The sequence below is a fragment of the Osmia bicornis genome, chromosome 14 (assembly GCF_907164935.1).
Source record: "Osmia bicornis bicornis chromosome 14, iOsmBic2.1, whole genome shotgun sequence".
Classification (NCBI taxonomy): domain Eukaryota; kingdom Metazoa; phylum Arthropoda; class Insecta; order Hymenoptera; family Megachilidae; genus Osmia; species Osmia bicornis.
In genome coordinates, this window is record NC_060229.1 from 5,418,916 (window position 1) to 5,432,816 (window position 13,901).

At 37.0% G+C, this 13,901-nt stretch overlaps 1 protein-coding gene across 8 annotated transcripts in view; it reads right to left on the minus strand.

Annotated features, from left to right (window-relative positions):
- The window catches only part of LOC114875900 (putative polypeptide N-acetylgalactosaminyltransferase 9), a 183,463-nt gene that overhangs the window by 112,476 nt on the left and 57,086 nt on the right, over window positions 1-13,901 (minus strand). For 3 of the 8 annotated variants that reach the window (XM_029186732.2, XM_029186729.2, XM_029186726.2), the window contains exon 1: window positions 10,595-10,814. The exons of 4 other annotated variants lie outside the window; for them this stretch is intronic. The gene's annotated coding sequence lies outside the window, so the exon portion shown is untranslated. Of the gene's footprint in view, window positions 1-10,594; window positions 10,817-13,901 lie in introns of those variants that run through there. One more of the 8 variants, XM_029186733.2, reaches the window with a different exon arrangement.

Below are 13,901 nucleotides of genomic sequence, written 5' to 3' on the forward strand. Positions count from 1 at the left end.
ATGAATGTTTCTTACCGTTCGCTGTACTGTAACAATGAGCCGGGCTTGATAGCACTCCATTTTGTGTAACGTGTAATAACAGTGTCTCTATTTTAACAGCTCCCCGAACAAGAATAAAAATCGAGGGTATTACGTGTAGAAGGAACGATGTAATTTCTGGCCAATGTAAATCATTAATCCTTGCAAAAAGGAATAAAAATACTCTTTTCTTTTCTTTGGAGATAAGTGGTATTTTTAGGATTTTCAAGAGAGAAGATAAGACGATCCTCAAATATTTAGATCATCCAAAAGCTTGCATCGTTTTAAAGCAATTGCCTTCGTTAATATTTTATAATGATGTAAAACAGAAATGGAACGTTAATTATCAACCTATCGTCTACAATCATTCTTAATATAAAAATAATTAACAGTTCGTTAATATATAATCTCTAAAAGAGAATGTTCATACCATCAGAGAAAGTTCGAACTATCGTGTCATCAGAGAGACACGTTAATGCAAAGATTGCTTAATTTCTGATGGGGAAGCGAAGAATACCATCGAATCACGAGAACCCACGAGGTTCGTCGAAATAACTCGTGATTAAATTAAATTAAGATGATTCTGTTGAGAAACGAGGTTAAGTACTGAATCTGTCACTTCTATCATCAATAATTAATTTCAACAAAGAACGTTATTTCATGCGAGTAATTTTATCGTAGCGATAATACTGCAACCGATTTAAAATATTGAGCAATTTAATTGCACAAACGGGAAGAAGTTAAATTTGAAGAATTAAATCAATCCTCGAATATCAGCGATCATCGAACAGATAGAATCCCCATAACGAGTTCCCTTTCATCGCGGGAAGATCTAAATCAAAGCGAATGCCGATTAATAGGACACGCGTTAAATTATCGCCATTAATTCGCAACACTAATCGAGTGCATCGAAATAATTTCTGAATGTAATTCGGACAATTTCGTAATGCCTGCAATCTGCTTGTAATGCACGCTTGCATACATCGTTACGCTAATTACCAACACGTGGAGCGACGCTTTGCGTCCAAACGTTGCAAACATTACTAACCGTTATCACCTTATGAATTTGCAACGAATGTATTAATTTATTTTCAAATCTGATGTGAAATATCGAGACGTGTCAAAGGAAGTTTAAGTCAAACCCACGTGGAAAATTTCTTCGAATAAAATCGATAACCGGTTGGTTCAACTTTTACCGATACTAACCACAAGAATCCTCCGTTAGGAATCGAAGGAAGCTTGCTAAACCTCACGTAGTACCCTATCAGACATCTAAAATCGAAACAGCCGTGGAACGTGCCGGTGGAAATGCCGTGAAACGAGCTCGTGAAACCGTCAAACGCGACTCGATATCGACAAACCTTTATTAATGTCCCGATGTACCGGGCAGACGGACAAATCGCGAGCCTACTCGCGGATTCTTGGCCGATCGCCAATCACGATCACGATCACGCTCGAGTGGCTTTGCAGCTGTAGCTACCCTTAATGGACTCTTCCTCTAATCCTGCTCCTGATCCATCGAAGAAATGGACAAGAAGCGAAGAGGACACGGTAAAGGTTCCGATCGAGTGTCCGGCCCGAAGATACGTGACCAGTTTTCCAGAACAGATCACTTCCAGCATCGTGGATCACAGTAATTGCGAAAGACCTTTGCCTCCGTTCTATCTCTGCATCGGTCTTTCGTATTCCCTTTAGGTAGATGCTCGTCTTCTGACCTCTCTATATCGCTTTTTACACTGATCATCCTGTTGACTCTTATAGGGTAAGCAGGCAGTCGATAAGAGTACGCACTGAAGCTTAGAGTGAAAGAGTTTGCATATTGAAGCTACAGTGGGTGATCAAATTATAAGAGCCATGGTATGAAAAGTAGGTTTTTCGTGTTTCTATAGAAATAGAGCCACAATTTTAAGGTATTTACATTGAATAACTTTTAATTTCGTAATTACTGCCTTAATTCTTTTCGACATACTTTCGATGCAGCAATTCATTTTGATGGCTTTATTTCTGACCCATACTTTTACCAAACGTTCAGTCAATTCACATTTATTACTAATAATAAATGTTCCTACAAATTTAAAAAAAATAACTCGGTTTTCATTTAAGAATTAAATGAAACAGAGTGGCTCTGATAATTTGATCACCCACTGTAAGTTCAATCATATTTTTACCGGTGTACAGTGTAGGTATCTGTGTCAAAAATTAATTAAAAAGCGTTTTAATTACGTGTTACTTTGTTCTTTACGATATTTTAAAGCTTAAGTGCCTACTCTTATACCATCTTACCTGGGTCAGTTTCAATTTTTCTTCGTTCCCGATGCGATACACAGACCCAGGAAAACAAATAAGAAATCATCCCTGAGGAGAAAAACACTCCACCGTGAGGATTCGACGGAAAGCACCCTCCGTGTTTGCGCATACAGACGGATAAATGTCCGCGAAAGCATCGTGGAAAAGGAATCGAAACGAGAACGGTTAGTACAAAGATCTTTCGATCCTGACGAAAGAAGAAGAAAACGTTTCCTTCTACTGGGGAACGAGTAAACGTTGACCTTTCGATGGCACACTTTCCCAATGGCGACGGAGGTCTCTCGTGCAGACCTCTGGTATCCTCTTCGCCACGTGACACACATAGTTCAACACTCGACCTATCGTATCTCGCGATATTTTACGAGGAAGCGTTCGTCCGCGAAGAAAGTCCCGAGGAATGTCGACGGATCCAATACGATTCGATTGTGCAATTTCTCTTTGCCACGGTAAACACGCAGCTGTTCCCGAAAATATTTGGATGTCTACGTTCCAAAAGGTACAACTTTCATCGGAGGCGATTTCATTTTAAAACAACGTTTATTAGATCATCTTAATGAATTTACAATGGCACTTCTTAGAGACTCCTATATGTAACGCGTGAAATGAAAAATTTGATCGCTATCCTATATCCTTATCGATCCACCAACATCGCCTTAAAGATCTAGAGACTGGACGGACATGATCATTTAGATCAACGAAATTGATTTTCTGCTCGCTCGCCTGTAAGAACAATAGGAACTACTTCGAGTAGATATCGCAATACAGAATTCCTCGTCGACAATGCAACTCCATAGAGGTTATCATTCGTGTAATCGAAACTTGTACATCCAATTTACTGGTAGTTGTCGTGGGAACGATGAATTATTATAGAAAACAAAAATATGCTTGAAATGTAGCATTTAATATAAAGTGATGTACAGAACATAGGTCCATGGAAATTCATTAAAATTTCAAACAGATTCAATTTCAAGTACGAGTTTATAATATGACACGTGATATTTGGAAAAATATAAGTCGCGAAGGTGTCAGAAGTGCGCAGCTAACACGATAGAGGCAGCCTCGAATTTCTGCCAATTATCGGGATTACACGTGAACCGCGGGGTTACATCGCAACGGATCGCGGTGTTTATTAGCGGCGAAATTTCGCCAGGGAATTTCGAGGCTCGCGGAGCAATCTTTCTCATGCGGTGTTTTCACCGCGCGATGCAATTAGCAGGACCACTGCGGTAATCATCGAATTACGCTGTTCGGTTCGAATGATTCATCCGTTCATCAAGGTATAAAACTTATACAAGCTCCAGTTTTTCTTTTAATTGAAAGCTGAACGTGTTAAAACGATTAAAAGTAAGAGGATCCGTTTAAATCGTTCGAATTCAAATGCCCCCGAAGGTTTTATCATGGAAAGTTTAATTCTGCAGAGAAATAAAAGTAACTTTGCGAACTAATCAAGAAAGAATCGTCGCAGTGAAGCCCAGACGAGCGGAGAAGCGTCTGGGGAACGTCGGAACAAACAACTGGAACGCGAACAGAGACACGATGCCGGATATAAATCCGGCCACTCGATGTCACGAACGAGCGGCGGGAATAACAGAAGGACGACGGCGGTGGGCGAAAGTTAGCAAAGGGCTAGGCTTTTTGGATATCCGCCAGAAACTAGAACGACCCTGTAGGAAAACTCTGCAGTGGAGTCGGATGTTTCAAAGGACTCGCGCACTGCGAAAAACTGCGACCTCGTGGACGGTGACTGTCCCCTTCCGGTCGGAACCGGATACTGCGGGCTAGCCGCGGCTCAAAGGGGACTTTTTGAACGCGAGAAAATAGAATTTTCGAAAATCCCCCGCGATGACCTGCCACGGCTGCGTTTAAATATTTCATTCCTCTGACTACCAATTTTCAGTTTAAAAAGAAAAAGAAAAGAAATATCTCATCGTTGCTAAAATACGATTATGCAATGTTGAATATAAGAATTTTTTAATTCCCCTTGCAGCAGAATAATTTTGAAGAAGCTCTTTAAAAGAGAAAGTTAATATATTACAATGATTTACACACTGGAAGGATTTCAGTCATTCTTTGTTATTTAACCAGCTGTTATGTAATCAAGCGTTACTTCTGAAAGGAATTAAGAATGTAATAAATATTCCTGCAGTATGGACCTTGAGTAAATCTTAAGATACATTGTAAATATTTATTAACCAATAGTTTGAACGTGGAAAGTTTTATTTATTTTAAAGAGAGAAATTGGAATCATTTGTCATAAGAGCGTTATTTTAACTATGAAACACTGAACTATTTTAATGAAACTGGTCCCTTGTAAAGTACTTCTTTTTATAAATTCGTAGGAGACACTTGAACTTTCAAAATTGACTTACAATTCGTAGCGGACAACATTGCAGAGAAGAGCCCTTGTGAACTTGGTTTCATCGAATCGCTGAAAAAGTCTCAAGTGCTTTCTACTGTAACCTGTTTGCGCTCATAACAACACTTTTGCGAATGTAATAATAAAAATATTAATTATTTCGATACTTTGTATCGATTGAAATAGGTATTTCTGGGAAGGAATTGAAGCGAATAATTGAAACAAGCTATTGAACTGAATGATTATCGACAATATTACCCAAATGAATGTACAGAACAATTACATGTTGGTCACACTAATTGATTACAATGGATGAGATATTATTTGCTCTAATTAATTAGAACACAGTCTTCTGGTAAAATCAATATTTGTAAACTATCATTATTCAAACGATCATATTTTCTTTAAATTTTCTTATTCCTATTTTGCAGTCAATAACTTCACAGTATAATACCCCCAAAAATAATTTTAAAGCCCTGTCTAAATATGCAAATTTTTTCTAAAATAAGTGTTTAAAAAAATATCTCTACTTATCGTACTCGATGCATTGGGTTCGAAGGCAAATTCTAACGGGAATAAATTTGGAGACCCATTGAAATGTACATCGTAACGCCTCCTATCGATTGAAATGCGCGTTCACAAACACACACGTACAGACGTGGGAGTCAAGCTCCCAGTCAGAAGCAATTTGAAAGGGAATTAAGATCATAATCCCAGTTTCTACGCGAGCAAATTAAGCCGTGGTCTAGCTACCAGCGACTCTGTGGGATGCATTCGAATGCCGGTCTTAAAAGCTCATCAATGAAACGCAATTAGTGCCATTTGATGGACCGATCGCGATCAGAAACGTCTCTCGAGAGGATAAAAGATAGAAACTGTTTCGACTTGACTTCTTGGACGCCGATTCGCGCAAACTTTCTTCGTCTCGTTTGATTAAAGTACAGTTACAATCGATTTGACCACCTGTTCGACGAACCCCGTTATCTTGCATTATCCACCAGATTATTTCATGTTTCGCGTGTATTCATGAATTGATGGTGAAATTGATGGGCACTTGGGTTATTAAAAGGTTCTCTTTTCACAAACAAAAATATCTGACAAAAGTTTATATACTTTTTTTCTTTAAATTTCAAGCTTTAAATTGGCATGCCACAAGTGCCATAATTTAATAATTTTATGTTATGAAATCATGCTAGACTTTGCAAGTTTTAAAATCAACCACTTTTCAAACTGAAACATTCTAATTACATACTTTGATAATGATACGATGCGAGGAACGTTGATATCAGATAGTCAAATAACAAAGAAATATAAAGGAATAAGGCAAGTAAATTTTGGCTGATATCACGGCATAACAGGGGCAATAGGACAACGATAAACTCCCTTTTCATTGCACGCTTATACCGTACGTGACGATAATGTCGTAAGATCGCACCGGTGATAACAGCATCGTGATTGTAAATGACGCCAGAAATTTAAGTTTTGGTAGTTGGCATAAACTTGGACATGCAACCACGAACAGGAATCGAGCGAATGCTGAAGAATTTGCATTGTTAATCGTACTTTCAAAATGCGGCTTCAATGAAAGGGAAAACCATGAACAAAATTAACTTTATATTTAATACAGTTTTGTATAATATCAATTTACATTGTTACGTGATGATAATTGAAAATTTCGAAAATCCGTTTGTACGATGCGGATTAAAATACGATTATTCGTAATAAATAACTGCAGCTGCAACAGTGCTGTTATTAATTCCGAATATTAATACTGTACTGCGATATTTATATCCAGAAATAATGACTCTTTGAACAGATATTTCGATATAAAAATATTCATTGTGTAGCTATCTATTATTTTACAAAATAAAATACATTTAATTTACAGAAAAATCAATCACTGAATGATAGGAACACTTGAAAATATTTGATATAAAAATTTGATTTGAATTAGATTAAAACTATCAAAAACAATTCCAACTATTTCGGGATCACGGTAGAAATGATTCGAGCGACGTGTTACATGATAGAATACAAAAATTTTCAAGATCCACTTTGTTGTTCATTCTCAACGGGGCTCGAATTTTCACCGGGTGAAAATCTGCTCTCGGTATTCGCGTACTAGCCCGTTCGTAGTTGTGTTCACGAATCGATACGATAAACGGAAAACCGAGTGATAAGACAAGCCGCACTGCGTCAACATCAATTATCTACTCGTGCTTGGACAAGAGATATCGTTTGACCAACTTGAAATCGGACGATCGTTTCGCGTGGTTTGGTTTGGCCAACGTGGCCAACTCCGAGCACAAATGAATTTCAATGCTGACACTGTACCCGGTGGTGTTTACAATTCTACTTCGATTCCTTTTCAAGAACTCCACGAGTGCTTCACGAGCAATTTTTTTCCGTCCTGTTGTTCATTTGGACACGTCCAATTTGGCTTTAGATTTAGTACAATGGAACGTCTGCTTCGTTGGAATTGTTGCAGAAAGTCTTTTGGGAAATGACAAATTTTTTAACTCTAAATTATCCATTAAGCGATCGATTCCCTAAGTGTATTATGGATATTAGATGCCTAGGCTGTGTTTCCGAATGCCCCTCCCCCCAAAATTGAGACCTCAGGTTCGGTATATTACCTAAGTTGGTTTCAGAGCTGGATGTCTTACCGTTTTCGAGATATCGTGGTAAGGTTAGGTTCGGTTAGAATAGGTTCCGTGTATGCGCAGTATCGAATAGCGCATACGTAGTCCCAAAATTGTACAAAAATTTCTTACCACGATATCTGAAAAACGATAAGACATCCAGCTCTGAAAGCAACTTTAGTCGGTTTCTTGTAGTCAATTTAAGTTATATACCGAACCTGAGTTCTGAATTTTATGGGGGCCATTCGGAAACTTATTCGATACCTGAGGTAATGATTGAAATGTTATCTTTTGCAGGTATTGAAATCCTGTATTGCTTTAATTGGACGAATTCCAATCAGCGTTGCAATGTAGGGAACAGATGGTAGCGGAAAGCAATCTGCCTATAAAACGATCGATTTTACTCCGAGAAATCAAAGACACCGAGAATCAGCAAAGTTTGCTTAATTAACCCTGGCAAATAATTCAGGAAATAAATTTGACACGGTTTTGCATCCTGATCGCTTCTACCAAATTACTTCTCATAGAATACTTTTCTTCTTTTTATCATTTCTAGTTGCGAAAGTTGGAGACAATTATAGATTTTACGGGACAATCATAAAGTTAAGCTCGTTTAATTTGCTCTAGGCTGAACAAAGATAACAGAGAATTAGTACTTCCTCATAAATATTAGTTCTGATTTGCTGTCAGAACACGAGAGAGAATAGAGTTTGGCGAAATGTCTGCGATAAGCTGATCAAATATTCAATCTGATTATACCGTGCAATAATTAGTCGCTGAATAAATTCATAAATCCATTAAGTTAATGGACAGTTTCTAGTTGAAATGGAATGAAATGTTTTGTACTGAAAGTAACTATAATCAAAAGTTATTGAAATTACAAATAACAGAATATGGAGACCTCGTAATATAATTTGCATATTATAGGATGGAATAACTGAATGAATACCAAAAAATATAAAAACACTGAAAATTCGCAAAATCCTCATTTCCAAATAGCCAGACATATTTCAAGCATCATCTCACACGGCGTTCATCTATTTACTTTGAAAACACCATGCCAGAGAATATTATTCAACCGGAGCCTAGCAAGATCATTAGAGGGCAGATTCAGCAGAAACTGTGCTGTATCTTTCAGGAACGCGGTAATGGTAGTCGGGATGGCAGCCCTATCAGCGCAATCTTCTTCGTGCGAGTGTACACGATTTCGCGACGAATTTGCCAAAGAAGCTCGACGGATTAGATTACGGCATAAGCGGCTTATTTATCGCTGCGGCGACGAGGATTCGCGAGTGGAACGCAATCAACACGCCTCGAAAACGCTTCGTTCTCGCGTGAATCACGAAGAGGAAGGTGTCGGCGACGAGATCGTGAAGCGTTCCATTCGGTTTTTCAACGATTACGTTCCAGACACCCGAGTATTTCGAATTTACTGGGTATTCCGGCGCAGTCATCGCGACGAAAGGGTAGATCTTCTCTTGATGAAGATGCAGAGACAGGGATGAAGAGACGCGAAGCTCGTTAAACGAATGAGAACTACTTAACGCTTTGATGCGATAATTACATACATACTTTTCTTACTCTCCGAGGATTATGAAACCGCAAGATGCGGATGAAGATAGATAGAAAAATTTTATCTTTCATTTTTGTAATTCAATCCATTGTAATGTTTCAAATATAATTCTATTTTCTTACTTTTAACGCTTGTCTCACTTTTTAAACGTGAGACCTTGGAATTGTGTTAAGCAATACTTTGCTATCGAATAGCAGGGTAAACGTGACGATACGTGGTATTGATTAATAACATTCTTTATCAATCAATATTAAAATCATTATTGTATGGAGAACGTGTTTCACATTGTTTTGCAATTTAAAAGATAAGAAAACTAAAATTATTTCTAATTAAAGTGAAATCATTTTGTACTTTATGGTATTCTTAATAAATAATAGAAAATAAAAAAAGAGATGAGTCAATTTTAATTATTAATGAATAAGAAGGTAACCTAGTTTATAGAAGTTTGTAACGATAGAAATTTTTAAATGCATCAAAGAAAACATTTGAGAAATAATCTCAGGCTACGCAATGAATAATGAGTTCAATGTTATCTCTTATTCATTTCAATTTACATTTAACTTGTTACATTAATTACGTTATCTTTACATTCATTTATTCATCACCCTGAAACAATTCTCACATTTCCAAGTTAATTATATTATCACGTGTCAAATGTTGCAAAAATACAGCTGATAAGAAGAAATCAAACAATTATAAAGCTGTTTCGAAATTGTAACAAGAAGGTAATCTCAGCATGAAACAATGTTAGATAATTTACTGATAAGATCTTTAAAAACAATCCTTGGTTGCAAATTTTTCCAAGAAATTGTCCTCGATATCTAACAATCTAACTCACAATCAATTATTTAACGATAGAAATAAATATTCAATTCGTAAAAAATCCTTTCACAATCGCTGACTCAACTCTCAATCGACACCAATGACCAGATAAAAAACTTATTAAAGAGGGAAAACCATCGACGACGTTGGTAACTAGGATTCTAGGTAAGCAATTAATAAAGTCTTCTATCGAGAGAAACGTATGTAAATAAACCTGTCTGAAGTAGTGTCGAATCGAGGAAAGCTACTGATCGACCAACTATAGAAACCTTGACGAGGTTCAACCGACTCGTCTATGGTATAATTGAACCGGATAGGCCGTTTACTACTCATAGACGTCAATGAAATCACTATTGAAAACGTAGAAATCATTCTTCTCATTGCTACTTTTTGAACGTGAAAATAAATCATTGATCTCCTTTCCCTAATTCATTTTATCATTTTTAAGAAATTCAAAATCAAGTTCAAATGTTTCATGGTATCAAAACGAATACTCGGTAAACAAATTCCAGGCATTGAAGAATAAATTCTACTTTTGATAAGAGATAACATTTTAAGTCCTGCTCTAAATCAACGAAATTCAATTGTAATACCATCAAACATGAAAATATCATCATAAAACGTCAAGCAAAAATAAACGAATAATTTTCAAAAATGAGATATCACAAAGCTGTAATAAAAACCTGTCAAATAATCCCAAAAAGCAGTCATAAAACAAAAATATTGCAAATAATTTTGATAATTCTCAGATAAAATGACTGTGAATCATATGACTATAATGGGAACATATAAATAGATACAAAAATTTCCACGAAAACTTTCGACAATAATTCATGAATCAAGATATTCAAATTAATTTAAAATTAAACTACTTACGTGTCTTGAAACCGAACCCCTGAACCGGTGACTCAGAATCCGTCGACCGTCTCGTTTAACACCCACGCTCGTTTTTTTAAGTTTCTCCGTCCATGCGTTAAAATCACTCACAAAACTTGCGGATTCACTGACCACGAGGTCGACACACGATGAAACAAAGGAAACGCGAAAGACGAGGAGCCCGGATCGTAGAGAGCCGGCATACCTGACGACGACCGGGCGTTTACTGAAAGCGTATGGCGACCGGCTACACCTGTGTACCTCTGTAGTAGGAGAAGGTGAAGAGAAGGAGAATACCCAAACAAAGCTGTAACCTTTACGCGGCAAATATGTTTATCAGGATCAACGATACGCCAACAGCTGCTTGGAATTTATTGGAGAACCTTTAAGCTCGAATTTTGCAATAATTAATTCGTTTTGGTAATTAATTATTTTATAACTGCATTTCTAATTAAAATTCTAATAGTAATATTTTAACATTAGAACTATGATCCTTATATTTTCTATTTGAAAATGTTTAATATTGTGTTTTTTAAAATTATTTTTATTTGTATCTTTAATTTCATTATGCTGGTAAGATTCATTAAGATAATGAATTAGGTTAAACTGATTATATTATGAATTCTTTTAACAGTTTTCTAAAGCAAGGTTACAGAAGACAAACGAGAGAAACTCGTTCTGAAAATGGTACAAAAAGTACGGACGAAGCGCGAACAAAATATGCAAACCTGTTCTTCAGCGTTCTCAATGACCTTTGCACGAAAGTCGAAGACCCTTCCCAACCTGCAATCTTTCCAATAACACAGAAGAAAGCATGCTGGATTCTCTACGCTTTCCGGAATTAAACCGTAAACCGTCACGGTTCCACCTGTTGAAGGTAAAACCAGCAGATAATTTATCTCAGGACGAGTCAGCCTCGAAACAACGAACTTCACTGTTGCGACAAACTTTGACGATGAAGAAGAAGAACAAGCGTTTCTTCGAAGATTCCGCGACAGTCTTGGATATTGTACACCATTGCCGAATGAATAAGAATGCAATTCACCAACTTCGTGCAAACGGACTGTCTCCGGTTGGGAAATTTATCTTCTCATTGGCAGAAAATAATTTCATGCCTGGAGAAACAAAACCTTAATCCATGTCTTTTCTGTAATTATTAGCCAACCCGTTTCTAAGATTGAAAATCTTGATAATCTTTCTGTCACTTTTGTACAGGCCAAACGTTTAGTGGGTCAAAATTTCGGTGAATGGCAGAAAAAAATTTTTTGCCATTTCCGGTCGCACCGGAAATGGCCCCAAAAGGGTTGGCTCTAGAGCGAATCTCGCTCTAGTTCACTTTAGCTTGTTAATTTCTGTAAACGAGCCCTTGAAATAAATTACTTTTATTTTAACTTCTTCTCGGGTTTGATTTTCTGTAATTTCAATTCTTGAAATACACCAAAATATATCGCAGCCATTTTGAAGGCAAAAATATTTGTGTAATGATACAGAGGAAGTGCAACGAGTGAAATATCCATGCTGCTTGGTGCAGCTAGAAAACGATTCCCTGTTTCATTACCGTGAGTTCGGTGTATTGTATCGACCAGCGAACAAATTGCTTCCTTCCATACGGTTTTCGAATTGCGGATACCATAAATATCGGTCCACCTACGGGAATTCGTCGGCCGGAATTCACTGGCCAAGCCGGCCAGGAATCGTAAGTTATCGAAACTCGTGCGAGAAGAATTGAACCGACATCGAAATAGGAATTCTGAAACGAATGGTAAAATCGGACAGATTTTACTTGGAAATTACACGGAGGATTTTCTTATTTTCGTAGATAATTTCATTTTTCAGAAGAGAAAATTAAAGGAAAATTTGAAAATGAAATGGAAAGTCTGTTGAAAATGTTTCCACCTTCTTATTTTCTATCGTTCTCACGTTATCGAGCAGGGCATGTTTATGGCGGAGCTTTTATCGAGAAAATACATAGATGGAATATCGAAGGGACATTAACTGGAAGTAAATCGTGTTCCTCGAGAAAGTTGATATCGACCGAGTAGAATTTAAGCTCAACTGGAGGAACGAGTCGTTCAAGAAGTCCTTCCACAGATTAAACTCTCTCGAATCGGGCAAATGAGACGAAGATCATCGACCGTTCGAACCATCGATGCTCCACAAGTACATCCTTAATTCTGATTAAACGCAATCTACCAAGGAAGAGGAGAGTCGGACCCCTCTATCGAGGCAAACGGAGGAAAAGTTTTCCAGCTTCCTTCTCTCTGAGAACTCCGGGATCGAACGGTTCGGAATCGACTGGACAGAGCTTCTCTCTGTTTGCCAATTTAAGACAGACTTTCCTATCGTAGAAAAGTTTCCTATTCTTGATACATCGGCATCGACAGACATTGCAAGTTTGTCGTGTCGTGAAAACAAGAAAAATTGATAATTAACGTACAAAAATAATAAGTGCTTGTAAGTGTAAAAATAATTGTAAAATAATCATTTAACTCCTTGCCCTACAACACTGTCTCACACTCGTGATTCAATTAACAGTTAAAATGTGTTAAATTTGGTATTTTCTCATTGGCAGAAAATAATTTTACGACGCAATCTAATTAATTTTCATGCTTGGAGAAGCAAAACCTTAATCCATGTCTTTTCTGTAATTAATAGGGGGCAGTTGGAGGAATAGCAGTTGGTATTTTTAGTACGATTGAATTTTGAGTTTAATTCCAATTCTAATTTGTTCAGTCAAGGATGCATGATATTTCATTTTTCTTTATTTGTTTCAAAATTGAAGCAATAAATAATTAGCTCCGTCTGATGCAATTATCGAAAAAATCATAGGTGAAGGGGTTAACACTTTGATCGCCATAGCAGCCAACGTGTTAACCAGATACTCCATGTATTATACAATGAAACACTGAATTCCACGAAATAAAAGATTTATACTGCAATAATTGTCTTGTGATTTTATACCTATACAACTTGATAAATTCATATATGAATTTTCATTGATGACGAACTATAAGAGACTATTGATCAAACACTTTAGTAGCTAACGGAAGACTAATCACTCGAGCAATATGAAATCAATTTCATAACACATCACGCCTGATTCTCCAATAATAGCCAGGCAAAACGATTGCCATTAATGTCCCTAACGAAACGACTAACAGGATTTCAAAGAAACAACGTCACACGTTGCAACCGGTATTACATTCGCATCAATAATTGATCACCCATAGACAACATAGCATTTCATAACAGTTAAGTACACATGACATCACTTATCCATTCCTTCAAGCTACGTGTTCGAAAAATT